Source organism: Eubalaena glacialis, chromosome 9 (assembly GCF_028564815.1).
Source record: "Eubalaena glacialis isolate mEubGla1 chromosome 9, mEubGla1.1.hap2.+ XY, whole genome shotgun sequence".
NCBI lineage: Eukaryota > Metazoa > Chordata > Mammalia > Artiodactyla > Balaenidae > Eubalaena > Eubalaena glacialis.
The window spans coordinates 95007739-95034384 of record NC_083724.1 but is presented as its reverse complement, the minus strand read 5'-3'; positions in this window follow the sequence as shown (position 1 = coordinate 95034384).

Sequence of the window (26646 nt, the reverse complement as noted above, 5' to 3'; positions counted from 1 at the left end):
GATGAGCTCTGATTTAGAAACTGAAATACCCTGTCTCGTCGTGAAACCTCTTTTGCCCTCTCACAGCCATGCCTGCCGTGAGTATAAGCCTGACAACCACAGTGTTTTTAAGGGAGCTTCAAGGCGCATAAGAAGAGCTTTCAAGGTGGGAAAACAAGGCCAGTCGCATCAGGCACCATCACCAGATTGACATGCAGCATAAGTGTCTGTGGGTACTGGCAGGTCAAAAGAGACCTAGCTACCTCCCTGGCTCTTCCCTGATTCAACTTTTCTGCATAGGGCGCTCTGCGTGTAGCGAACTGCTTCGATGAAAGACTGCCTTAGGTCTCCTAGGGTCCTGTGCCTCTACCAAAAACCTGAAGTGTTCCACACAAAACTGTGCTGTATTGGAAGTTGCTGTGCAAGCTGCCTTTCTCCTAGAGATACGGTGACTTCAGGGATGAGGTCCTAGAAGGACTTGTAAGCAGAGAGTTTTTCTCAGTACCGCTCAGACTAGGGCAACGAGGACGACTTCCATGGTATGCTGGCCTTGCTAGAACCGTGTTCCAGAGGCTGCTGGTGAGCTGAGGAAATCTAGCTTTCCCAAGAAAGAGTGCAGTTTGTTATGCTTCACTCGGCCTACAGAGGGGCACAGTGAAGGGCCTACGGGTGTGAGTGTGGCCCGGCAAGCCCAGGGGAGCCCTGGGGTACTCAGAGTTCTTGTACGGAAACGGGTACTGGCACGAGTGGGACTGGAGTCCTGAGAAGATTAGTACCTTTAAACTAATGCAGAACTGTGACTAAGGACTCAAGGAAAAGGCTGCACAACTACCCTTCTGGATGGCAAATCAGAGCTGTAGGCCAGGGTAGAGTGCACGTCAAGATTCCCCTTAGCTCTAGTGCAGGGCAGGATATGCTCCTAACCAGAGCCTGGAAGCACCCGCTTTCTTTCGAGATAACTCATGTTCTTCCAGAGCCATGCCTGGAGTGAATACAAGTCCCACAACCACAGTGTTTTTCAGGTAGCTTTAAGGCCGCTTGAATGGAGCTTTCAAGACGGGAAAACAAGGCTTGACTCCTAAGGCCGCCATTTCCAGGTTGACACGCAGAAGAAGCATCTGTGCTTTCTAACAAGTCAAAAGAGACCTAGCTACTCCCTGGGTCTTGGAGAATCCACTTTCCTATGCCGGGTGTTCTGCGTGTAGCGAACTGCCTAAATGAAAGAATTCCCTAGGTGTCCTGGCTCCTGGGCATCTTCCAAAAGCCTGTAGCATTATACCAGAAAGTGTGCTCTAGTTGCACTTGGACCACAAGCCGACTTTCTCCTAGAGGTAGGTTGACTTCAGCTATGAGGTGGTAGAAGGAATTGTAAGCAAAGAGTTTTTCTCAGTACAGCTCGGACTACTGTAAGCAGGCAGACTTGCATGGCATGCTGCACCTCCTAGAATCATGTTCCTGAGGCTATTGGTGAGCTGAGAAAATCTAGGTCCCGCGACGAAGTGTGCATCACGCTCTCCTTCACTCGGCACAGACACGGGTACTCCGAAGGGTCTACGTGTCTGAATGTTGATCTTCGACTCAGGAGAGCCTGGGGGTGCTCAGTGCCTTTGTAGGGAAGCGAGTGCTGCCGCGAGGGGTCTAGGAGTCCAGAAAAGCTTACTAGCCTTCAGCTAAAGCAGAAGAGTGACTAAGGCTTCATAGAAGCTGTTGTACGCCTATCCGGCTGCATGGCATATCAGGGCCCTCCTTCGAAGCTAGGGCTCACTTTGAGTTTCCATTTAGCTACATAACAAGGCAGGATGAGCTCTGACTCAGAAACTGAAATACCCTGTCTCTTCGTGTAACCTCTTTTTCCCTCTCACAGCCATGCCTGCCGTGAGTATAAGCCTGACAACCACAGTGTTTTTAAGGGAGCTTCAAGGCGCAGAAGAAGAGCTTTCAAGGTGGGAAAACAAAGCCAGTCGCATCAGGCACCATCACCAGGTTGACACGCAGCATAAGTGTCCGTGGGTACTGGCAGGTCAAAAGAGACCTAGCTACCTCCCTGGCTCTTCCCTGATTCAACTTTTCTGCATAGGGCGCTCTGCGTGTAGCGAACTGCTTAGATGAAAGACTGCCCTAGGTCTCCTAGGGTCCTGTGCCTCTCCCAAAAACCTGAAGTGTTCCACACAAAACTGTGCTGTAGTGGAAGTGGCAGTGCAAGCTGCCTTTCTCCTAGAGATACGGTGAATTCAGGGATGAGGTCCTAGAAGGACTTGTAAGCAGAGAGTTTTTCTCAGTACCGCTCAGACTAGGGCAACGAGGACGACTTCCATGGTATGCTGGCCTTGCTAGAACCGTGTTCATGAATCCATTGGTGAGCTGGGGATATCTAGCTCGCCCAAGGAAGAGTGCAGAGGGTTACCCTTCACTCGGCCTACCCAGGGGCACCCTGATGGGCCTACGGGTGTGCGTGTGGCCCAGCAAGCCCAGGGGAGCCTGGGGGTACTCAGTATCCTTGTACGGAAACGAGTGCTGCCGCGAGGGATCTAGGAGGCCTGAAAAGCTTACTAGCGTTCAACTAAAGCAGAAGAGCGACTAAGGCCTCATGGAAGCTGTTGCACGCCTACCCCGCTGTAAGGCATATCAGGGGCCGCCTTCGAAGCGAGGGCTCACTTTGAGTTTCCCCTTAGCTATAAAACAGGACAGGATGAGCTCTGATTTAGAAACTGAAATACCCTGTCTCGTCGTGAAACCTCTTTTGCCCTCTCACAGCCATGCCTGCCGTGAGTATAAGCCTGACAACCACAGTGTTTTTAAGGGAGCTTCAAGGCGCAGAAGAAGAGCTTTCAAGGTGGGAAAACAAGGCCAGTCGCATCAGGCACCATCACCAGATTGACATGCAGCATAAGTGTCTGTGGGTACTGGCAGGTCAAAAGAGACCTAGCTACCTCCCTGGCTCTTCCCTGATTCAACTTTTCTGCATAGGGCGCTCTGCGTGTAGCGAACTGCTTCGATGAAAGACTGCCTTAGGTCTCCTAGGGTCCTGTGCCTCTACCAAAAACCTGAAGTGTTCCACACAAAACTGTGCTGTATTGGAAGTTGCTGTGCAAGCTGCCTTTCTCCTAGAGATACGGTGACTTCAGGGATGAGGTCCTAGAAGGACTTGTAAGCAGAGAGTTTTTCTCAGTACCGCTCAGACTAGGGCAACGAGGACGACTTCCATGGTATGCTGGCCTTGCTAGAACCGTGTTCCAGAGGCTGCTGGTGAGCTGAGGAAATCTAGCTTTCCCAAGAAAGAGTGCAGTTTGTTATGCTTCACTCGGCCTACAGAGGGGCACAGTGAAGGGCCTACGGGTGTGAGTGTGGCCCGGCAAGCCCAGGGGAGCCCTGGGGTACTCAGAGTTCTTGTACGGAAACGGGTACTGGCACGAGTGGGACTGGAGTCCTGAGAAGATTAGTACCTTTAAACTAATGCAGAACTGTGACTAAGGACTCAAGGAAAAGGCTGCACAACTACCCTTCTGGATGGCAAATCAGAGCTGTAGGCCAGGGTAGAGTGCACGTCAAGATTCCCCTTAGCTCTAGTGCAGGGCAGGATATGCTCCTAACCAGAGCCTGGAAGCACCCGCTTTCTTTCGAGATAACTCATGTTCTTCCAGAGCCATGCCTGGAGTGAATACAAGTCCCACAACCACAGTGTTTTTCAGGTAGCTTTAAGGCCGCTTGAATGGAGCTTTCAAGACGGGAAAACAAGGCTTGACTCCTAAGGCCGCCATTTCCAGGTTGACACGCAGAAGAAGCATCTGTGCTTTCTAACAAGTCAAAAGAGACCTAGCTACTCCCTGGGTCTTGGAGAATCCACTTTCCTATGCCGGGTGTTCTGCGTGTAGCGAACTGCCTAAATGAAAGAATTCCCTAGGTGTCCTGGCTCCTGGGCATCTTCCAAAAGCCTGTAGCATTATCCCAGAAAGTGTGCTCTAGTTGCACTTGGACCACAAGCCGACTTTCTCCTAGAGGTAGGTTGACTTCAGCTATGAGGTGGTAGAAGGAATTGTAAGCAAAGAGTTTTTCTCAGTACAGCTCGGACTACTGTAAGCAGGCAGACTTGCATGGCATGCTGCACCTCCTAGAATCATGTTCCTGAGGCTATTGGTGAGCTGAGAAAATCTAGGTCCCGCGACGAAGTGTGCATCACGCTCTCCTTCACTCGGCACAGACACGGGTACTCCGAAGGGTCTACGTGTCTGAATGTTGATCTTCGACTCAGGAGAGCCTGGGGGTGCTCAGTGCCTTTGTAGGGAAGCGAGTGCTGCCGCGAGGGGTCTAGGAGTCCAGAAAAGCTTACTAGCCTTCAGCTAAAGCAGAAGAGTGACTAAGGCTTCATAGAAGCTGTTGTACGCCTATCCCGCTGCATGGCATATCAGGGCCCTCCTTCGAAGCTAGGGCTCACTTTGAGTTTCCATTTAGCTACATAACAAGGCAGGATGAGCTCTGACTCAGAAACTGAAATACCCTGTCTCTTCGTGTAACCTCTTTTTCCCTCTCACAGCCATGCCTGCCGTGAGTATAAGCCTGACAACCACAGTGTTTTTAAGGGAGCTTCAAGGCGCAGAAGAAGAGCTTTCAAGGTGGGAAAACAAAGCCAGTCGCATCAGGCACCATCACCAGGTTGACACGCAGCATAAGTGTCCGTGGGTACTGGCAGGTCAAAAGAGACCTAGCTACCTCCCTGGCTCTTCCCTGATTCAACTTTTCTGCATAGGGCGCTCTGCGTGTAGCGAACTGCTTAGATGAAAGACTGCCCTAGGTCTCCTAGGGTCCTGTGCCTCTCCCAAAAACCTGAAGTGTTCCACACAAAACTGTGCTGTAGTGGAAGTGGCAGTGCAAGCTGCCTTTCTCCTAGAGATACGGTGAATTCAGGGATGAGGTCCTAGAAGGGCTTGTAAGCAGAGAGTTTTTCTCAGTACCGCTCAGACTAGGGCAACGAGGACGACTTCCATGGTATGCTGGCCTTGCTAGAACCGTGTTCATGAATCCATTGGTGAGCTGGGGATATCTAGCTCGCCCAAGGAAGAGTGCAGAGGGTTACCCTTCACTCGGCCTACCCAGGGGCACCCTGATGGGCCTACGGGTGTGCGTGTGGCCCAGCAAGCCCAGGGGAGCCTGAGGGTACTCAGTATCCTTGTACGGAAACGAGTGCTGCCGCGAGGGATCTAGGAGGCCTGAAAAGCTTACTAGCGTTCAACTAAAGCAGAAGAGCGACTAAGGCCTCATGGAAGCTGTTGCACGCCTACCCCGCTGTAAGGCATATCAGGGGCCGCCTTCGAAGCGAGGGCTCACTTTGAGTTTCCCCTTAGCTATAAAACAGGACAGGATGAGCTCAGATTTAGAAACTGAAATACCCTGTCTCGTCGTGAAACCTCTTTTGCCCTCTCACAGCCATGCCTGCCGTGAGTATAAGCCTGACAACCACAGTGTTTTTAAGGGAGCTTCAAGGCGCAGAAGAAGAGCTTTCAAGGTGGGAAAACAAGGCCAGTCGCATCAGGCACCATCACCAGATTGACATGCAGCATAAGTGTCTGTGGGTACTGGCAGGTCAAAAGAGACCTAGCTACCTCCCTGGCTCTTCCCTGATTCAACTTTTCTGCATAGGGCGCTCTGCGTGTAGCGAACTGCTTCGATGACAGACTGCCCTAGGTCTCCTAGGGTCCTGTGCCTCTCCCCAAAACCTGAAGTGTTCCACACAAAACTGTGCTGTAGTGGAAGTTGCTGTGCAAGCTGCCTTTCTCCTAGAGATACGGTGACTTCAGGGATGAGGTCCTAGAAGGACTTGTAAGCAGAGAGTTTTTCTCAGTACCGCTCAGACTAGGGCAACGAGGACGACTTCCATGGTATGCTGGCCTTGCTAGAACCGTGTTGATGAAGCCGTTGGTGAGCTGGGGATATCTAGCTCGCCCAAGGAAGAGTGCAGCGGGTTACCCTTCACTCGGCCTACCCAGGGGCACCCTGATGGGCCTACGGGTCTGAGTGCGGCCCAGCAAGCCCAGGGGAGCCTGCGGGTACTCAGTATCCTTGTACGGAAACGAGTGCTGCCGCGAGGGATCTAGGCGGCCTGAAAAGCTTACTAGCGTTCAACTAAAGCAGGAGAGCGACTAAGGCCTCATGGAAGCTGTTGCACGCCTAACCCGCTGTAAGGCATATCAGGGCCCTCCTTCGAAGTTAGGCCTCACTTTGAGTTTCCCTTTAGCTATAGAACAGGACAGGATCAGCTCTGACTCAGAAACTGGAATACCATGTTTCTTCGTGACACCTCTTTTTCCCTCTCACAGCCATGCCTGTCGTGTGTATAAGCCCGACACCAACAGTGTTTTTCACTTAGCTTCAAGGCGCATAAAAGGAGCTTTCATGATGGGAAACAAGGCTAGTCCCATCAGGTCCTGTTTCCAGATTGACACGTAGCCTAAGTATCTGTGGTTTCTAAGAGGACAAAAGAGACCTAGCTAGCTACTTGGCTCTTCCCAGAATCAAGTTTTCTGCACAGGGTGTTGTACATGTAGTGACGTGCCTAGACAATAGACTGCCCTAGGTCTCCTAAGAGCCCTGTGCATGTCCCCAAAGCCTGAAGTGTTACACAGAAAACTGTGCTTTAGTGGAAGTTGGAATGCAAGCCGTCTTTCTCCTTGAGATACGGTGACTTCAGGTATGAGGTCCTCGAAGGACTTCAAAGCAGAGAGTTTTGCTCACTACAGCTCAGAATAGGGCGATGAGGCAGACTTCCATGGTATGCTGGACTTGCTAGAACCGTGTTCCAGAGGCTGCTGGTGAGCTGAGGAATTCTAGCTTTCCCAAGAAAGAGTGCAGTTTGTTAAGCTTCACTCGGCCTACAGAGGGGCACAGTGAAGGGCTTACGGGTGTGAGTGTGGCCCGGCAAGCCCAGGGGAGCCCTGGGGTACTCAGAGTTCTTGTACGGAAACGGGTACTGGCACGAGTGGGACTGGAGTCCTGAGAAGATTAGTACCTTAAACTAATGCAGAACTGTGACTAAGGACTCAAGGAAAAGGCTGCACAACTACCCTTCTGGATGGCAAATCAGAGCTGTAGGCCAGGGTAGAGTGCACGTCAAGATTCCCCTTAGCTCTAGTGCAGGGCATGATATGCTCCTAACCAGAGCCTGGAAGCACCCGCTTTCTTTCGAGATAACTCATGTTCTTCCAGAGCCATGCCTGGAGTGAATACAAGTCCCACAACCACAGTGTTTTTCAGGTAGCTTTAAGGCCGCTTGAATGGAGCTTTCAAGACGGGAAAACAAGGCTTGACTCCTAAGGCCGCCATTTCCAGGTTGACACGCAGAAGAAGCATCTGTGCTTTCTAACAAGTCAAAAGAGACCTAGCTACTCCCTGGGTCTTGGAGAATCCACTTTCCTATGCCGGGTGTTCTGCGTGTAGCGAACTGCCTAAATGAAAGAATTCCCTAGGTGTCCTGGCTCCTGGGCATCTTCCAAAAGCCTGTAGCATTATACCAGAAAGTGTGCTCTAGTTGCACTTGGACCACAAGCCGACTTTCTCCTAGAGGTAGGTTGACTTCAGCTATGAGGTGGTAGAAGGAATTGTAAGCAAAGAGTTTTTCTCAGTACAGCTCGGACTACTGTAAGCAGGCAGACTTGCATGGCATGCTGCACCTCCTAGAATCATGTTCCTGAGGCTATTGGTGAGCTGAGAAAATCTAGGTCCCGCGACGAAGTGTGCATCATGCTCTCCTTCACTCGGCACAGACACGGGTACTCCGAAGGGTCTACGTGTCTGAATGTTGATCTTCGACTCAGGAGAGCCTGGGGGTGCTCAGTGCCTTTGTAGGGAAGCGAGTGCTGCCGCGAGGGGTCTAGGAGTCCAGAAAAGCTTACTAGCCTTCAGCTAAAGCAGAAGAGTGACTAAGGCTTCATAGAAGCTGCTGTACGCCTATCCCGCTGCATGGCATATCAGGGCCCTCCTTCGAAGCTAGGGCTCACTTTGAGTTTCCATTTAGCTACATAACAAGGCAGGATGAGCTCTGACTCAGAAACTGAAATACCCTGTCTCTTCGTGTAACCTCTTTTTCCCTCTCACAGCCATGCCTGCCGTGAGTATAAGCCTGACAACCACAGTGTTTTTAAGGGAGCTACAAGGCGCATAAGAAGAGCTTTCAAGGTGGGAAAACAAAGCCAGTCGCATCAGGCACCAACACCAGGTTGACACGCAGCATAAGTGTCCGTGGGTACTGGCAGGTCAAAAGAGACCTAGCTACCTCCCTGGCTCTTCCCTGATTCAACTTTTCTGCATAGGGCGCTCTGCGTGTAGCGAACTGCTTAGATGAAAGACTGCCCTAGGTGTCCTAGGGTCCTGTGCCTCTCCCAAAATCCTGAAGTGTTCCACACAAAACTGTGCTGTAGTGGAATTTGCAGTGCAAGCTGCCTTTCTCCTAGAGATACGGTGACTTCAGGGATGAGGTCCTAGAAGGACTTGTAAGCAGAGAGTTTTTCTCAGTACCGCTCAGACTAGGGCAACGAGGACGACTTCCATGGTATGCTGGCCTTGCTAGAACCGTGTTGATGAAGCCGTTGGTGAGCTGGGGATATCTAGCTCGCCCAAGGAAGAGTGCAGCGGGTTACCCTTCACTCGGCCTACCCAGGGGCACCCTGATGGGCCTACGAGTCTGAGTGCGGCCCAGCAAGCCCAGGGGAGCCTGGGGGTACTCAGTATCCTTGTACGGAAACGAGTGCTGCCGCGAGGGATCTAGGAGGCCTGAAAAGCTTACTAGCGTTCAACTAAAGCAGGAGAGCGACTAAGGCCTCATGGAAGCTGTTGCACGCCTACCGCGCTGTAAGGCATATCAGGGGCCGCCTTCGAAGCGAGGGCTCACTTTGAGTTTCCCTTTAGCTATAAAACAGGACAGGATGAGCTCTGATTTAGAAACTGAAATACCCTGTCTCGTCGTGAAACCTCTTTTGCCCTCTCACAGCCATGCCTGCCGTGAGTATAAGCCTGACAACCACAGTGTTTTTAAGGGAGCTTCAAGGCGCATAAGAAGAGCTTTCAAGGTGGGAAAACAAGGCCAGTCGCATCAGGCACCATCACCAGATTGACATGCAGCATAAGTGTCTGTGGGTACTGGCAGGTCTAAAGAGACCTAGCTACCTCCCTGGCTCTTCCCTGATTCAACTTTTCTGCATAGGGCGCTCTGCGTGTAGCGAACTGCTTCGATGAAAGACTGCCCTAGGTCTCCTAGGGTCCTGTGCCTCTACCAAAAACCTGAAGTGTTCCACACAAAACTGTGCTGTAGTGGAAGTTGCTGTGCAAGCTGCCTTTCTCCTAGAGATACGGTGACTTCAGGGATGAGGTCCTAGAAGGACTTGTAAGCAGAGAGTTTTTCTCAGTACCGCTCAGACTAGGGCAACGAGGACGACTTCCATGGTATGCTGGCCTTGCTAGAACCGTGTTCCAGATGCTGCTGGTGAGCTGAGGAAATCTAGCTTTCCCAAGAAAGAGTGCAGTTTGTTATGCTTCACTCGGCCTACAGAGGGGCACAGTGAAGGGCTTACGGGTGTGAGTGTGGCCCGGCAAGCCCAGGGGAGCCCTGGGGTACTCAGAGTTCTTGTACGGAAACGGGTACTGGCACGAGTGGGACTGGAGTCCTGAGAAGATTAGTACCTTTAAACTAATGCAGAACTGTGACTAAGGACTCAAGGAAAAGGCTGCACAACTACCCTTCTGGATGGCAAATCAGAGCTGTAGGCCAGGGTAGAGTGCACGTCAAGATTCCCCTTAGCTCTAGTGCAGGGCAGGATATGCTCCTAACCAGAGCCTGGAAGCACCCGCTTTCTTTCGAGATAACTCATGTTCTTCCAGAGCCATGCCTGGAGTGAATACAAGTCCCACAACCACAGTGTTTTTCAGGTAGCTTTAAGGCCGCTTGAATGGAGCTTTCAAGACGGGAAAACAAGGCTTGACTCCTAAGGCCGCCATTTCCAGGTTGACACGCAGAAGAAGCATCTGTGCTTTCTAACAAGTCAAAAGAGACCTAGCTACTCCCTGGGTCTTGGAGAATCCACTTTCCTATGCCGGGTGTTCTGCGTGTAGCGAACTGCCTAAATGAAAGAATTCCCTAGGTGTCCTGGCTCCTGGGCATCTTCCAAAAGCCTGTAGCATTATACCAGAAAGTGTGCTCTAGTTGCACTTGGACCACAAGCCGACTTTCTCCTAGAGGTAGGTTGACTTCAGCTATGAGGTGGTAGAAGGAATTGTAAGCAAAGAGTTTTTCTCAGTACAGCTCGGACTACTGTAAGCAGGCAGACTTGCATGGCATGCTGCACCTCCTAGAATCATGTTCCTGAGGCTATTGGTGAGCTGAGAAAATCTAGGTCCCGCGACGAAGTGTGCATCATGCTCTCCTTCACTCGGCACAGACACGGGTACTCCGAAGGGTCTACGTGTCTGAATGTTGATCTTCGACTCAGGAGAGCCTGGGGGTGCTCAGTGCCTTTGTAGGGAAGCGAGTGCTGCCGCGAGGGGTCTAGGAGTCCAGAAAAGCTTACTAGCCTTCAGCTAAAGCAGAAGAGTGACTAAGGCTTCATAGAAGCTGTTGTACGCCTATCCCGCTGCATGGCATATCAGGGCCCTCCTTCGAAGCTAGGGCTCACTTTGAGTTTCCATTTAGCTACATAACAAGGCAGGATGAGCTCTGACTCACAAACTGAAATACCCTGTCTCTTCGTGTAACCACTTTTGCCCTCTCACAGCCATGCCTGCCGTGAGTATAAGCCTGACAACCACAGTGTTTTTAAGGGAGCTTCAAGGCGCATAAGAAGAGCTTTGAAGGTGGGAAAACAAAGCCAGTCGCATCAGGCACCAACACCAGGTTGACACGCAGCATAAGTGTCCGTGGGTACTGGCAGGTCAAAAGAGACCTAGCTACCTCCCTGGCTCTTCCCTGATTCAACTTTTCTGCATAGGGCGCTCTGCGTGTAGCGAACTGCTTAGATGAAAGACTGCCCTAGGTCTCCTAGGGTCCTGTGCCTCTCCCAAAATCCTGAAGTGTTCCACACAAAACTGTGCTGTAGTGGAAGTTGCAGTGCAAGCTGCCTTTCTCCTAGAGATACGGTGACTTCAGGGATGAGGTCCTAGAAGGACTTGTAAGCAGAGAGTTTTTCTCAGTACCGCTCAGACTAGGGCAACGAGGACGACTTCCATGGTATGCTGGCCTTGCTAGAACCGTGTTGATGAAGCCGTTGGTGAGCTGGGGATATCTAGCTCGCCCAAGGAAGAGTGCAGCGGGTTACCCTTCACTCGGCCTACCCAGGGGCACCCTGATGGGCCTACGGGTCTGAGTGCGGCCCAGCAAGCCCAGGGGAGCCTGGGGGTACTCAGTATCCTTGTACGGAAACGAGTGCTGCCGCGAGGGATCTAGGAGGCCTGAAAAGCTTACTAGCGTTCAACTAAAGCAGAAGAGCGACTAAGGCCTCATGGAAGCTGTTGCACGCCTACCCCGCTGTAAGGCATATCAGGGGCCGCCTTCGAAGCGAGGGCTCACTATGAGTTTCCCTTTAGCTATAAAACAGGACAGGATGAGCTCTGATTTAGAAACTGAAATACCCTGTCTCGTCGTGAAACCTCTTTTGCCCTCTCACAGCCATGCCTGCCGTGAGTATAAGCCTGACAACCACAGTGTTTTTAAGGGAGCTTCAAGGCGCAGAAGAAGAGCTTTCAAGGTGGGAAAACAAGGCCAGTCGCATCAGGCACCATCACCAGATTGACATGCAGCATAAGTGTCTGTGGGTACTGGCAGGTCAAAAGAGACCTAGCTACCTCCCTGGCTCTTCCCTGATTCAACTTTTCTGCATAGGGCGCTCTGCGTGTAGCGAACTGCTTCGATGAAAGACTGCCTTAGGTCTCCTAGGGTCCTGTGCCTCTACCAAAAACCTGAAGTGTTCCACACAAAACTGTGCTGTATTGGAAGTTGCTGTGCAAGCTGCCTTTCTCCTAGAGATACGGTGACTTCAGGGATGAGGTCCTAGAAGGACTTGTAAGCAGAGAGTTTTTCTCAGTACCGCTCAGACTAGGGCAACGAGGACGACTTCCATGGTATGCTGGCCTTGCTAGAACCGTGTTCCAGAGGCTGCTGGTGAGCTGAGGAAATCTAGCTTTCCCAAGAAAGAGTGCAGTTTGTTATGCTTCACTCGGCCTACAGAGGGGCACAGTGAAGGGCCTACGGGTGTGAGTGTGGCCCGGCAAGCCCAGGGGAGCCCTGGGGTACTCAGAGTTCTTGTACGGAAACGGGTACTGGCACGAGTGGGACTGGAGTCCTGAGAAGATTAGTACCTTTAAACTAATGCAGAACTGTGACTAAGGACTCAAGGAAAAGGCTGCACAACTACCCTTCTGGATGGCAAATCAGAGCTGTAGGCCAGGGTAGAGTGCACGTCAAGATTCCCCTTAGCTCTAGTGCAGGGCAGGATATGCTCCTAACCAGAGCCTGGAAGCACCCGCTTTCTTTCGAGATAACTCATGTTCTTCCAGAGCCATGCCTGGAGTGAATACAAGTCCCACAACCACAGTGTTTTTCAGGTAGCTTTAAGGCCGCTTGAATGGAGCTTTCAAGACGGGAAAACAAGGCTTGACTCCTAAGGCCGCCATTTCCAGGTTGACACGCAGAAGAAGCATCTGTGCTTTCTAACAAGTCAAAAGAGACCTAGCTACTCCCTGGGTCTTGGAGAATCCACTTTCCTATGCCGGGTGTTCTGCGTGTAGCGAACTGCCTAAATGAAAGAATTCCCTAGGTGTCCTGGCTCCTGGGCATCTTCCAAAAGCCTGTAGCATTATACCAGAAAGTGTGCTCTAGTTGCACTTGGACCACAAGCCGACTTTCTCCTAGAGGTAGGTTGACTTCAGCTATGAGGTGGTAGAAGGAATTGTAAGCAAAGAGTTTTTCTCAGTACAGCTCGGACTACTGTAAGCAGGCAGACTTGCATGGCATGCTGCACCTCCTAGAATCATGTTCCTGAGGCTATTGGTGAGCTGAGAAAATCTAGGTCCCGCGACGAAGTGTGCATCACGCTCTCCTTCACTCGGCACAGACACGGGTACTCCGAAGGGTCTACGTGTCTGAATGTTGATCTTCGACTCAGGAGAGCCTGGGGGTGCTCAGTGCCTTTGTAGGGAAGCGAGTGCTGCCGCGAGGGGTCTAGGAGTCCAGAAAAGCTTACTAGCCTTCAGCTAAAGCAGAAGAGTGACTAAGGCTTCATAGAAGCTGTTGTACGCCTATCCGGCTGCATGGCATATCAGGGCCCTCCTTCGAAGCTAGGGCTCACTTTGAGTTTCCATTTAGCTACATAACAAGGCAGGATGAGCTCTGACTCAGAAACTGAAATACCCTGTCTCTTCGTGTAACCTCTTTTTCCCTCTCACAGCCATGCCTGCCGTGAGTATAAGCCTGACAACCACAGTGTTTTTAAGGGAGCTTCAAGGCGCAGAAGAAGAGCTTTCAAGGTGGGAAAACAAAGCCAGTCGCATCAGGCACCATCACCAGGTTGACACGCAGCATAAGTGTCCGTGGGTACTGGCAGGTCAAAAGAGACCTAGCTACCTCCCTGGCTCTTCCCTGATTCAACTTTTCTGCATAGGGCGCTCTGCGTGTAGCGAACTGCTTAGATGAAAGACTGCCCTAGGTCTCCTAGGGTCCTGTGCCTCTCCCAAAAACCTGAAGTGTTCCACACAAAACTGTGCTGTAGTGGAAGTGGCAGTGCAAGCTGCCTTTCTCCTAGAGATACGGTGAATTCAGGGATGAGGTCCTAGAAGGACTTGTAAGCAGAGAGTTTTTCTCAGTACCGCTCAGACTAGGGCAACGAGGACGACTTCCATGGTATGCTGGCCTTGCTAGAACCGTGTTCATGAATCCATTGGTGAGCTGGGGATATCTAGCTCGCCCAAGGAAGAGTGCAGAGGGTTACCCTTCACTCGGCCTACCCAGGGGCACCCTGATGGGCCTACGGGTGTGCGTGTGGCCCAGCAAGCCCAGGGGAGCCTGGGGGTACTCAGTATCCTTGTACGGAAACGAGTGCTGCCGCGAGGGATCTAGGAGGCCTGAAAAGCTTACTAGCGTTCAACTAAAGCAGAAGAGCGACTAAGGCCTCATGGAAGCTGTTGCACGCCTACCCCGCTGTAAGGCATATCAGGGGCCGCCTTCGAAGCGAGGGCTCACTTTGAGTTTCCCCTTAGCTATAAAACAGGACAGGATGAGCTCTGATTTAGAAACTGAAATACCCTGTCTCGTCGTGAAACCTCTTTTGCCCTCTCACAGCCATGCCTGCCGTGAGTATAAGCCTGACAACCACAGTGTTTTTAAGGGAGCTTCAAGGCGCAGAAGAAGAGCTTTCAAGGTGGGAAAACAAGGCCAGTCGCATCAGGCACCATCACCAGATTGACATGCAGCATAAGTGTCTGTGGGTACTGGCAGGTCAAAAGAGACCTAGCTACCTCCCTGGCTCTTCCCTGATTCAACTTTTCTGCATAGGGCGCTCTGCGTGTAGCGAACTGCTTCGATGAAAGACTGCCTTAGGTCTCCTAGGGTCCTGTGCCTCTACCAAAAACCTGAAGTGTTCCACACAAAACTGTGCTGTATTGGAAGTTGCTGTGCAAGCTGCCTTTCTCCTAGAGATATGGTGACTTCAGGGATGAGGTCTTAGAAGGACTTGTAAGCAGAGAGTTTTTCTCAGTACCGCTCAGACTAGGGCAACGAGGACGACTTCCATGGTATGCTGGCCTTGCTAGAACCGTGTTCCAGAGGCTGCTGGTGAGCTGAGGAAATCTAGCTTTCCCAAGAAAGAGTGCAGTTTGTTATGCTTCACTCGGCCTACAGAGGGGCACAGTGAAGGGCCTACGGGTGTGAGTGTGGCCCGGCAAGCCCAGGGGAGCCCTGGGGTACTCAGAGTTCTTGTACGGAAACGGGTACTGGCACGAGTGGGACTGGAGTCCTGAGAAGATTAGTACCTTTAAACTAATGCAGAACTGTGACTAAGGACTCAAGGAAAAGGCTGCACAACTACCCTTCTGGATGGCAAATCAGAGCTGTAGGCCAGGGTAGAGTGCACGTCAAGATTCCCCTTAGCTCTAGTGCAGGGCAGGATATGCTCCTAACCAGAGCCTGGAAGCACCCGCTTTCTTTCGAGATAACTCATGTTCTTCCAGAGCCATGCCTGGAGTGAATACAAGTCCCACAACCACAGTGTTTTTCAGGTAGCTTTAAGGCCGCTTGAATGGAGCTTTCAAGACGGGAAAACAAGGCTTGACTCCTAAGGCCGCCATTTCCAGGTTGACACGAAGAAGAAGCATCTGTGCTTTCTAACAAGTCAAAAGAGACCTAGCTACTCCCTGGGTCTTGGAGAATCCACTTTCCTATGCCGGGTGTTCTGCGTGTAGCGAACTGCCTAAATGAAAGAATTCCCTAGGTGTCCTGGCTCCTGGGCATCTTCCAAAAGCCTGTAGCATTATACCAGAAAGTGTGCTCTAGTTGCACTTGGACCACAAGCCGACTTTCTCCTAGAGGTAGGTTGACTTCAGCTATGAGGTGGTAGAAGGAATTGTAAGCAAAGAGTTTTTCTCAGTACAGCTCGGACTACTGTAAGCAGGCAGACTTGCATGGCATGCTGCACCTCCTAGAATCATGTTCCTGAGGCTATTGGTGAGCTGAGAAAATCTAGGTCCCGCGACGAAGTGTGCATCACGCTCTCCTTCACTCGGCACAGACACGGGTACTCCGAAGGGTCTACGTGTCTGAATGTTGATCTTCGACTCAGGAGAGCCTGGGGGTGCTCAGTGCCTTTGTAGGGAAGCGAGTGCTGCCGCGAGGGGTCTAGGAGTCCAGAAAAGCTTACTAGCCTTCAGCTAAAGCAGAAGAGTGACTAAGGCTTCATAGAAGCTGTTGTACGCCTATCCCGCTGCATGGCATATCAGGGCCCTCCTTCGAAGCTAGGGCTCACTTTGAGTTTCCATTTAGCTACATAACAAGGCAGGATGAGCTCTGACTCAGAAACTGAAATACCCTGTCTCTTCGTGTAACCTCTTTTTCCCTCTCACAGCCATGCCTGCCGTGAGTATAAGCCTGACAACCACAGTGTTTTTAAGGGAGCTTCAAGGCGCAGAAGAAGAGCTTTCAAGGTGGGAAAACAAAGCCAGTCGCATCAGGCACCATCACCAGGTTGACACGCAGCATAAGTGTCCGTGGGTACTGGCAGGTCAAAAGAGACCTAGCTACCTCCCTGGCTCTTCCCTGATTCAACTTTTCTGCATAGGGCGCTCTGCGTGTAGCGAACTGCTTAGATGAAAGACTGCCCTAGGTCTCCTAGGGTCCTGTGCCTCTCCCAAAAACCTGAAGTGTTCCACACAAAATTGTGCTGTAGTGGAAGTGGCAGTGCAAGCTGCCTTTCTCCTAGAGATACGGTGAATTCAGGGATGAGGTCCTAGAAGGGCTTGTAAGCAGAGAGTTTTTCTCAGTACCGCTCAGACTAGGGCAACGAGGACGACTTCCATGGTATGCTGGCCTTGCTAGAACCGTGTTCATGAATCCATTGGTGAGCTGGGGATATCTAGCTCGCCCAAGGAAGAGTGCAGAGGGTTACCCTTCACTCGGCCTACCCAGGGGCACCCTGATGGGCCTACGGGTGTGCGTGTGGCCCAGCAAGCCCAGGGGAGCCTGAGGGTACTCAGTATCCTTGTACGGAAACGAGTGCTGCCGCGAGGGATCTAGGAGGCCTGAAAAGCTTACTAGCGTTCAACTAAAGCAGAAGAGCGACTAAGGCCTCATGGAAGCTGTTGCACGCCTACCCCGCTGTAAGGCATATCAGGGGCCGCCTTCGAAGCGAGGGCTCACTTTGAGTTTCCCCTTAGCTATAAAACAGGACAGGATGAGCTCTGATTTAGAAACTGAAATACCCTGTCTCGTCGTGAAACCTCTTTTGCCCTCTCACAGCCATGCCTGCCGTGAGTATAAGCCTGACAACCACAGTGTTTTTAAGGGAGCTTCAAGGCGCAGAAGAAGAGCTTTCAAGGTGGGAAAACAAGGCCAGTCGCATCAGGCACCATCACCAGATTGACATGCAGCATAAGTGTCTGTGGGTACTGGCAGGTCAAAAGAGACCTAGCTACCTCCCTGGCTCTTCCCTGATTCAACTTTTCTGCATAGGGCGCTCTGCGTGTAGCAAACTGCTTCGATGACAGACTGCCCTAGGTCTCCTAGGGTCCTGTGCCTCTCCCCAAAACCTGAAGTGTTCCACACAAAACTGTGCTGTAGTGGAAGTTGCTGTGCAAGCTGCCTTTCTCCTAGAGATACGGTGACTTCAGGGATGAGGTCCTAGAAGGACTTGTAAGCAGAGAGTTTTTCTCAGTACCGCTCAGACTAGGGCAACGAGGACGACTTCCATGGTATGCTGGCCTTGCTAGAACCGTGTTGATTAAGCCGCTGGTGAGCTGGGGATATCTAGCTCGCCCAAGGAAGAGTGCAGCGGGTTACCCTTCACTCGGCCTACCCAGGGGCACCCTGATGGGCCTACGGGTCTGAGTGCGGCCCAGCAAGCCCAGGGGAGCCTGCGGGTACTCAGTATCCTTGTACGGAAACGAGTGCTGCCGCGAGGGATCTAGGCGGCCTGAAAAGCTTACTAGCGTTCAACTAAAGCAGGAGAGCGACTAAGGCCTCATGGAAGCTGTTGCACGCCTAACCCGCTGTAAGGCATATCAGGGCCCTCCTTCGAAGTTAGGCCTCACTTTGAGTTTCCCTTTAGCTATAGAACAGGACAGGATCAGCTCTGACTCAGAAACTGGAATACCATGTTTCTTCGTGACACCTCTTTTTCCCTCTCACAGCCATGCCTGTCGTGTGTATAAGCCCGACACCAACAGTGTTTTTCACTTAGCTTCAAGGCGCATAAAAGGAGCTTTCATGATGGGAAACAAGGCTAGTCCCATCAGGTCCTGTTTCCAGATTGACACGTAGCGTAAGTATCTGTGGTTTCTAAGAGGACAAAAGAGACCTAGCTAGCTACTTGGCTCTTCCCAGAATCAAGTTTTCTGCACAGGGTGTTGTACATGTAGCGACGTGCCTAGACAATAGACTGCCCTAGGTCTCCTAAGAGCCCTGTGCATGTCCCCAAAGCCTGAAGTGTTACACAGAAAACTGTGCTTTAGTGGAAGTTGGAATGCAAGCCGTCTTTCTCCTTGAGATACGGTGACTTCAGGTATGAGGTCCTCGAAGGACTTCAAAGCAGAGAGTTTTGCTCAGTACACAGCTCAGAATAGGGCGATGAGGCAGACTTCCATGGTATGCTGGACTTGCTAGAACCGTGTTCCAGAGGCTGCTGGTGAGCTGAGGAAATCTAGTTTCCCAAGAAAGAGTGCAGTTTGTTATGCTTCACTCGGCCTACAGAGGGGCACAGTGAAGGGCCTACGGGTGTGAGTGTGGCCCGGCAAGCCCAGGGGAGCCCTGGGGTACTCAGAGTTCTTGTACGGAAACGGGTACTGGCACGAGTGGGACTGGAGTCCTGAGAAGATTAGTACCTTTAAACTAATGCAGAACTGTGACTAAGGACTCAAGGAAAAGGCTGCACAACTACCCTTCTGGATGGCAAATCAGAGCTGTAGGCCAGGGTAGAGTGCACGTCAAGATTCCCCTTAGCTCTAGTGCAGGGCAGGATATGCTCCTAACCAGAGCCTGGAAGCACCCGCTTTCTTTCGAGATAACTCATGTTCTTCCAGAGCCATGCCTGGAGTGAATACAAGTCCCACAACCACAGTGTTTTTCAGGTAGCTTTAAGGCCGCTTGAATGGAGCTTTCAAGATGGGAAAACAAGGCTTGACTCCTAAGGCCGCCATTTCCAGGTTGACACGCAGAAGAAGCATCTGTGCTTTCTAACAAGTCAAAAGAGACCTAGCTACTCCCTGGGTCTTGGAGAATCCACTTTCCTATGCCGGGTGTTCTGCGTGTAGCGAACTGCCTAAATGAAAGAATTCCCTAGGTGTCCTGGCTCCTGGGCATCTTCCAAAAGCCTGTAGCATTATACCAGAAAGTGTGCTCTAGTTGCACTTGGACCACAAGCCGACTTTCTCCTAGAGGTAGGTTGACTTCAGCTATGAGGTGGTAGAAGGAATTGTAAGCAAAGAGTTTTTCTCAGTACAGCTCGGACTACTGTAAGCAGGCAGACTTGCATGGCATGCTGCACCTCCTAGAATCATGTTCCTGAGGCTATTGGTGAGCTGAGAAAATCTAGGTCCCGCGACGACGTGTGCATCATGCTCTCCTTCACTCGGCAGAGACACGGGTACTCCGAAGGGTCTACGTGTCTGAATGTTGATCTTCGACTCAGGAGAGCCTGGGGGTGCTCAGTGCCTTTGTAGGGAAGCGAGTGCTGCCGCGAGGGGTCTAGGAGTCCAGAAAAGCTTACTAGCCTTCAGCTAAAGCAGAAGAGTGACTAAGGCTTCATAGAAGCTGTTGTACGCCTATCCCGCTGCATGGCATATCAGGGCCCTCCTTCGAAGCTAGGGCTCATTTTGAGTTTCCATTTAGCTACATAACAAGGCAGGATGAGCTCTGACTCAGAAACTGAAATACCTGTCTCTTCGTGTAACCTCTTTTTCCCTCTCACAGCCATGCCTGCCGTGAGTATAAGCCTGACAACCACAGTGTTTTTAAGGGAGCTTCAAGGCGCATAAGAAGAGCTTTCAAGGTGGGAAAACAAAGCCAGTCGCATCAGGCACCATCACCAGGTTGACACGCAGCATAAGTGTCCGTGGGTACTGGCAGGTCAAAAGAGACCTAGCTACCTCCCTGGCTCTTCCCTGATTCAACTTTTCTGCATAGGGCGCTCTGCGTGTAGCGAACTGCTTAGATGAAAGACTGCCCTAGGTCTCCTAGGGTCCTGTGCCTCTCCCAAAAACCTGAAGTGTTCCACACAAAACTGTGCTGTAGTGGAAGTGGCAGTGCAAGCTGCCTTTCTCCTAGAGATACGGTGACTTCAGGGATGAGGTCCTAGAAGGACTTGTAAGCAGAGAGTTTTTCTCAGTACCGCTCAGACTAGGGCAACGAGGACGACTTCCATGGTATGCTGGCCTTGCTAGAACCGTGTTCATGAAGCCGTTGGTGAGCTGGGGATATCTAGCTCGCCCAAGGAAGAGTGCAGCGGGTTACCCTTCACTCGGCCTACCCAGGGGCACCCTGATGGGCCTACGGGTCTGAGTGCGGCCCAGCAAGCCCAGGGGAGCCTGGAGGTACTCAGTATCCTTGTACGGAAACGAGTGCTGCCGCGAGGGATCTAGGCGGCCTGAAAAGCTTACTAGCGTTCAACTAAAGCAGAAGAGTGACTAAGGCCTCATGGAAGCTGTTGCACGCCTACCCCGCTGTAAGGCATATCAGGGGCCGCCTTCGAAGCGAGGGCTCACTTTGAGTTTCCCTTTAGCTATAAAACAGGACAGGATGAGCTCTGATTTAGAAACTGAAATACCCTGTCTCGTCGTGAAACCTCTTTTGCCCTCTCACAGCCATGCCTGCCGTGAGTATAAGCCTGACAACCACAGTGTTTTTAAGGGAGCTTCAAGGCGCATAAGAAGAGCTTTCAAGGTGGGAAAACAAGGCCAGTCGCATCAGGCACCATCACCAGATTGACATGCAGCATAAGTGTCTGTGGGTACTGGCAGGTCAAAAGAGACCTAGCTACCTCCCTGGCTCTTCCCTGATTCAACATTTCTGCATAGGGCGCTCTGCGTGTAGCGAACTGCTTAGATGAAAGACTGCCCTAGGTCTCCTAGGTTCCTGTGCCTCTCCCAAAAACCTGAAGTGTTCCACACAAAACTGTGCTGTAGTGGAAGTTGCAGTGCAAGCTGCCTTTCTCCTAGAGATACGGTGACTTCAGGGATGAGGTCCTAGAAGGACTTGTAAGCAGAGAGTTTTTCTCAGTACCGCTCAGACTAGGGCAACGAGGACGACTTCCATGGTATGCTGGCCTTGCTAGAACCGTGTTGATGAAGCCGTTGGTGAGCTGGGGATATCTAGCTCGCCCAAGGAAGAGTGCAGCGGGTTACCCTTCACTCGGCCTACCCAGGGGCACCCTGATGGGCCTACGGGTCTGAGTGTGGCCCAGCAAGCCCAGGGGAGCCTGGGGGTACTCAGTATCCTTGTACGGAAACGAGTGCTGCCGCGAGGGATCTAGGAGGCCTGAAAAGCTTACTAGCGTTCAACTAAAGCAGGAGAGCGACTAAGGCCTCATGGAAGCTGTTGCACGCCTAACCCGCTGTAAGGCATATCAGGGCCCTCCTTCGAAGTTAGGCCTCACTTTGAGTTTCCCTTTAGCTATAGAACAGGACAGGATCAGCTCTGACTCAGAAACTGGAATACCATGTTTCTTCGTGACACCTCTTTTTCCCTCTCACAGCCATGCCTGTCGTGTGTATAAGCCCGACACCAACAGTGTTTTTCACTTAGCTTCAAGGCGCATAAAAGGAGCTTTCATGATGGGAAACAAGGCTAGTCCCATAAGGTCCTGTTTCCAGATTGACACGTAGCGTAAGTATCTGTGGTTTCTAAGAGGACAAAAGAGACCTAGCTAGCTACTTGGCTCTTCCCAGAATCAAGTTTTCTGCACAGGGTGTTGTACATGTAGCGACGTGCCTAGACAATAGACTGCCCTAGGTCTCCTAAGAGCCCTGTGCATGTCCCCAAAGCCTGAAGTGTTACACAGAAAACTGTGCTTTAGTGGAAGTTGGAATGCAAGCCGTCTTTCTCCTTGAGATACGGTGACTTCAGGTATGAGGTCCTCGAAGGACTTCAAAGCAGAGAGTTTTGCTCAGTACAGCTCAGAATAGGGTGATGAGGCAGACTTCCATGGTATGCTGGCCTTGCTAGAACCGTGTTCCAGAGGCTGCTGGTGAGCTGAGGAAATCTAGCTTTCCCAAGAAAGAGTGCAGTTTGTTATGCTTCACTCGGCCTACAGAGGGGCACAGTGAAGGGCCTACGGGTGTGAGTGTGGCCCGGCAAGCCCAGGGGAGCCCTGGGGTACTCAGAGTTCTTGTACGGAAACGGGTACTGGCACGAGTGGGACTGGAGTCCTGAGAAGATTAGTACCTTTAAACTAATGCAGAACTGTGACTAAGGACTCAAGGAAAAGGCTGCACAACTACCCTTCTGGATGGCAAATCAGAGCTGTAGGCCAGGGTAGAGTGCACGTCAAGATTCCCCTTAGCTCTAGTGCAGGGCAGGATATGCTCCTAACCAGAGCCTGGAAGCACCCGTTTTCTTTCGAGATAACTCATGTTCTTCCAGAGCCATGCCTGGAGTGAATACAAGTCCCACAACCACAGTGTTTTTCAGGTAGCTTTAAGGCCGCTTGAATGGAGCTTTCAAGACGGGAAAACAAGGCTTGACTCCTAAGGCCGCCATTTCCAGGTTGACACGCAGAAGAAGCATCTGTGCTTTCTAACAAGTCAAAAGAGACCTAGCTACTCCCTGGGTCTTGGAGAATCCACTTTCCTATGCCGGGTGTTCTGCGTGTAGCGAACTGCCTAAATGAAAGAATTCCCTAGGTGTCCTGGCTCCTGGGCATCTTCCAAAAGCCTGTAGCATTATACCAGAAAGTGTGCTCTAGTTGCACTTGGACCACAAGCCGACTTTCTCCTAGAGGTAGGTTGACTTCAGCTATGAGGTGGTAGAAGGAATTGTAAGCAAAGAGTTTTTCTCAGTACAGCTCGGACTACTGTAAGCAGGCAGACTTGCATGGCATGCTGCACCTCCTAGAATCATGTTCCTGAGGCTATTGGTGAGCTGAGAAAATCTAGGTCCCGCGACGAAGTGTGCATCATGCTCTCCTTCACTCGGCACAGACACGGGTACTCCGAAGGGTCTACGTGTCTGAATGTTGATCTTCGACTCAGGAGAGCCTGGGGGTGCTCAGTGCCTTTGTAGGGAAGCGAGTGCTGCCGCGAGGGGTCTAGGAGTCCAGAAAAGCTTACTAGCGTTCAGCTAAAGCAGAAGAGTGACTAAGGCTTCATAGAAGCTGTTGTACGCCTATCCCGCTGCATGGCATATCAGGGCCCTCCTTCGAAGCTAGGGCTCACTTTGAGTTTCCATTTAGCTACATAACAAGGCAGGATGAGCTCTGACTCAGAAACTGAAATACCCTGTCTCTTCGTGTAACCTCTTTTTCCCTCTCACAGCCATGCCTGCCGTGAGTATAAGCCTGACAACCACAGTGTTTTTAAGGGAGCTTCAAGGCGCATAAGAAGAGCTTTCAAGGTGGGAAAACAAAGCCAGTCGCATCAGGCACCATCACCAGGTTGACACGCAGCATAAGTGTCCGTGGGTACTGGCAGGTCAAAAGAGACCTAGCTACCTCCCTGGCTCTTCCCTGATTCAACTTTTCTGCATAGGGCGCTCTGCGTGTAGCGAACTGCTTAGATGAAAGACTGCCCTAGGTCTCCTAGGGTCCTGTGCCTCTCCCCAAAACCTGAAGTGTTCCACACAAAACTGTGCTGTATTGGAAGTTGCTGTGCAAGCTGCCTTTCTCCTAGAGATACGGTGACTTCAGGGATGAGGTCCTAGAAGGAATTGTAAGCAGAGAGTTTTTCTCAGTATCGCTCAGACTAGGGCAACGAGGACGACTTCCATGGTATGCTGGCCTTGCTAGAACCGTGTTGATGAAGCCGTTGGTGAGCTGGGGATATCTAGCTCGCCCAAGGAAGAGTGCAGCGGGTTACCCTTCACTCGGCCTACCCAGGGGCACCCTGATGGGCCTACGGCTCTGAGTGCGGCCCAGCAAGCCCAGGGGAGCCTGCGGGTACTCAGTATCCTTGTACGGAAACGAGTGCTGCCGCGAGGGATCTAAGCGGCCTGAAAATCATACTAGCGTTCAACTAAAGCAGGAGAGCGACTAAGGCCTCATGGAAGCTGTTGCACGCCTAACCCGCTGTAAGGCATATCAGGGCCCTCCTTCGAAGTTAGGCCTCACTTTGAGTTTCCCTTTAGCTATAGAACAGGACAGGATCAGCTCTGACTCAGAAACTGGAATACCATGTTTCTTCGTGACACCTCTTTTTCCCTCTCACAGCCATGCCTGTCGTGTGTATAAGCCCGACACCAACAGTGTTTTTCACTTAGCTTCAAGGCGCATAAAAGGAGCTTTCATGATGGGAAACAAGGCTAGTCCCATCAGGTCCTGTTTCCAGATTGACACGTAGCGTAAGTATCTGTGGTTTCTAAGAGGACAAAAGAGACCTAGCTAGCTACTTGGCTCTTCCCAGAATCAAGTTTTCTGCACAGGGTGTTGTACATGTAGCGATGTGCCTAGACAATAGACTGCCCTAGGTCTCCTAAGAGCCCTGTGCATGTCCCCAAAGCCTGAAGTGTTACACAGAAAACTGTGCTTTAGTGGAAGTTGGAATGCAAGCCGTCTTTCTCCTTGAGATACGGTGACTTCAGGTATGAGGTCCTCGAAGGACTTCAAAGCAGAGAGTTTTGCTCAGTACAGCTCAGAATAGGGTGATGAGGCAGACTTCCATGGTATGCTGGCCTTGCTAGAACCGTGTTCCAGAGGCTGCTGGTGAGCTGAGGAAATCTAGCTTTCCCAAGAAAGAGTGCAGTTTGTTATGCTTCACTCGGCCTACAGAGGGGCACAGTGAAGGGCCTACGGGTGTGAGTGTGGCCCGGCAAGCCCAGGGGAGCCCTGGGGTACTCAGAGTTCTTGTACGGAAACGGGTACTGGCACGAGTGGGACTGGAGTCCTGAGAAGATTAGTACCTTTAAACTAATGCAGAACTGTGACTAAGGACTCAAGGAAAAGGCTGCACAACTACCCTTCTGGATGGCAAATCAGAGCTGTAGGCCAGGGTAGAGTGCACGTCAAGATTCCCCTTAGCTCTAGTGCAGGGCAGGATATGCTCCTAACCAGAGCCTGGAAGCACCCGCTTTCTTTCGAGATAACTCATGTTCTTCCAGAGCCATGCCTGGAGTGAATACAAGTCCCACAACCACAGTGTTTTTCAGGTAGCTTTAAGGCCGCTTGAATGGAGCTTTCAAGACGGGAAAACAAGGCTTGACTCCTAAGGCCGCCATTTCCAGGTTGACACGCAGAAGAAGCATCTGTGCTTTCTAACAAGTCAAAAGAGACCTAGCTACTCCCTGGGTCTTGGAGAATCCACTTTCCTATGCCGGGTGTTCTGCGTGTAGCGAACTGCCTAAATGAAAGAATTCCCTAGGTGTCCTGGCTCCTGGGCATCTTCCAAAAGCCTGTAGCATTATACCAGAAAGTGTGCTCTAGTTGCACTTGGACCACAAGCCGACTTTCTCCTAGAGGTAGGTTGACTTCAGCTATGAGGTGGTAGAAGGAATTGTAAGCAAAGAGTTTTTCTCAGTACAGCTCGGACTACTGTAAGCAGGCAGACTTGCATGGCATGCTGCACCTCCTAGAATCATGTTCCTGAGGCTATTGGTGAGCTGAGAAAATCTAGGTCCCGCGACGAAGTGTGCATCATGCTCTCCTTCACTCGGCACAGACACGGGTACTCCGAAGGGTCTACGTGTCTGAATGTTGATCTTCGACTCAGGAGAGCCTGGGGGTGCTCAGTGCCTTTGTAGGGAAGCGAGTGCTGCCGCGAGGGGTCTAGGAGTCCAGAAAAGCTTACTAGCGTTCAGCTAAAGCAGAAGAGTGACTAAGGCTTCATAGAAGCTGTTGTACGCCTATCCCGCTGCATGGCATATCAGGGCCCTCCTTCGAAGCTAGGGCTCACTTTGAGTTTCCATTTAGCTACATAACAAGGCAGGATGAGCTCTGACTCAGAAACTGAAATACCCTGTCTCTTCGTGTAACCTCTTTTTCCCTCTCACAGCCATGCCTGCCGTGAGTATAAGCCTGACAACCACAGTGTTTTTAAGGGAGCTTCAAGGCGCATAAGAAGAGCTTTCAAGGTGGGAAAACAAAGCCAGTCGCATCAGGCACCATCACCAGGTTGACACGCAGCATAAGTGTCCGTGGGTACTGGCAGGTCAAAAGAGACCTAGCTACCTCCCTGGCTCTTCCCTGATTCAACTTTTCTGCATAGGGCGCTCTGCGTGTAGCGAACTGCTTAGATGAAAGACTGCCCTAGGTCTCCTAGGGTCCTGTGCCTCTCCCCAAAACCTGAAGTGTTCCACACAAAACTGTGCTGTATTGGAAGTTGCTGTGCAAGCTGCCTTTCTCCTAGAGATACGGTGACTTCAGGGATGAGGTCCTAGAAGGACTTGTAAGCAGAGAGTTTTTCTCAGTACCGCTCAGACTAGGGCAACGAGGACGACTTCCATGGTATGCTGGCCTTGCTAGAACCGTGTTGATGAAGCCGTTGGTGAGCTGGGGATATCTAGCTCGCCCAAGGAAGAGTGCAGCGGGTTACCCTTCACTCGGCCTACCCAGGGGCACCCTGATGGGCCTACGGGTCTGAGTGCGGCCCAGCAAGCCCAGGGGAGCCTGCGGGTACTCAGTATCCTTGTACGGAAACGAGTGCTGCCGCGAGGGATCTAGGCGGCCTGAAAAGCTTACTAGCGTTCAACTAAAGCAGGAGAGCGACTAAGGCCTCATGGAAGCTGTTGCACGCCTACCCCGCTGTAAGGCATATCAGGGCCCTCCTTCGAAGTTAGGCCTCACTTTGAGT